This window comes from Acyrthosiphon pisum, chromosome X (genome assembly GCF_005508785.2).
Source record: "Acyrthosiphon pisum isolate AL4f chromosome X, pea_aphid_22Mar2018_4r6ur, whole genome shotgun sequence".
Taxonomy (NCBI): domain Eukaryota; kingdom Metazoa; phylum Arthropoda; class Insecta; order Hemiptera; family Aphididae; genus Acyrthosiphon; species Acyrthosiphon pisum.
The window spans coordinates 29,692,327-29,693,779 of record NC_042493.1 but is presented as its reverse complement, the minus strand read 5'-3'; positions in this window follow the sequence as shown (position 1 = coordinate 29,693,779).

Below are 1,453 nucleotides of genomic sequence, written 5' to 3'. Positions count from 1 at the left end.
CAATAAAGTTTTATCCTGGTGGGCCAAAAAATGTATAAATTTAATACAAAGCTCCTGATATCTTGTTACAATATCAGTTGAAAAATATTAAAAATACATAGGCACAATTTTTTTTTATAAGCATTTAAAGATCAAATTTTGACAAAATTTATCAAATTTTAATTTGAAAAATTATTTTGTACTTAAAAATTTATAAAATGTTCAATTTTTGTATCTAAGAATTAAAAATTTAAAACAAGATTCCACGTAAGTAATTAATTCTGTTACCAAAAAATCTAAAATATACATTTAAACAGTTTATTTTTATAGTCATTTTAAGTACAAATTTGGACGAAATTACATATTAAAAACCTAGGATAACTCTTTTAGTTATTTTGTTGTGATTGTATAATATTATTCGTGGGTACTTGAAACTTCTAAAGTATACTATTATATATCTATGATTTTACCACGGTTTTTTGTTGATGTATAACGCGTTATAACTTATAAGTACCTAATAGATATTATGATATGATTAATTTGGAATTTATTATAGGTACCTATTATAGGTCAATTTTTTTTTAATACCATAGATAAGTATATATATGTCTAATACATAGACTGATATACCGTCTCCGCTCAGAATCGTTTTTCTTATACAGTGATATTATATCATTGAATTCAAATTTAATACCATCCATTATACAGTGACCCACTTCTAACCTACTGTACAGCAGAGCGACATCCACTTACCCACCTTTTTTGGAATCCAGTTTATTTTTTATTTCTTCATCGGTGAGTGGATCATGCTCACATTTTTTATCTGTTCATTATCATTCCACTGATGAATATTTGAACTGTGATACAGAACTGATGTAAATTTTTCAACTAATACAGTTCCATTACCATCGCCCGTTTGAGCAGACCACCATAAGTGGTTTATTATACGTGTTTTCCACATAAAAGCACCATGATGATTTTTTTCTAGAGTTTTTAGTCGTTTTGTCAAAATTTTTTGATAAGTGCCAAACATCGAACTCATGTTCGATATTCGGGTGATGTGTTCGAATATAACAACGAATTCCCTTATGTTGATCTGTCAAAAATACATTGATGTTACATTCATCGTTTTTTTCAAGTTCTTGAAGCAGTAACTCGCATGCTTTTTTTTCTAAGTCACCGTGAACCATTCCTTTTTGAGTAATTTTAAAATCTATTATTTTGGAGCTTCGAACATCCATGATTGAGTACGTGCAGTATTTGGCGCAAAAACCGGGGGAGTCAAATTGACCATCACCAGCTAACCAAATACTTGTACCCATTTTTAGTTCCTTTATATTATTTTGTCTGTGTTGATCCCAAATTAGTTTTACTACAGGAGCTTTTTGATAAAGGTAGATTATCCTATAAGGAATCTTGTATTACATTTTAAAATCTTAGATTTAAAAATAAAAATTTTTACGAATTCTTAACT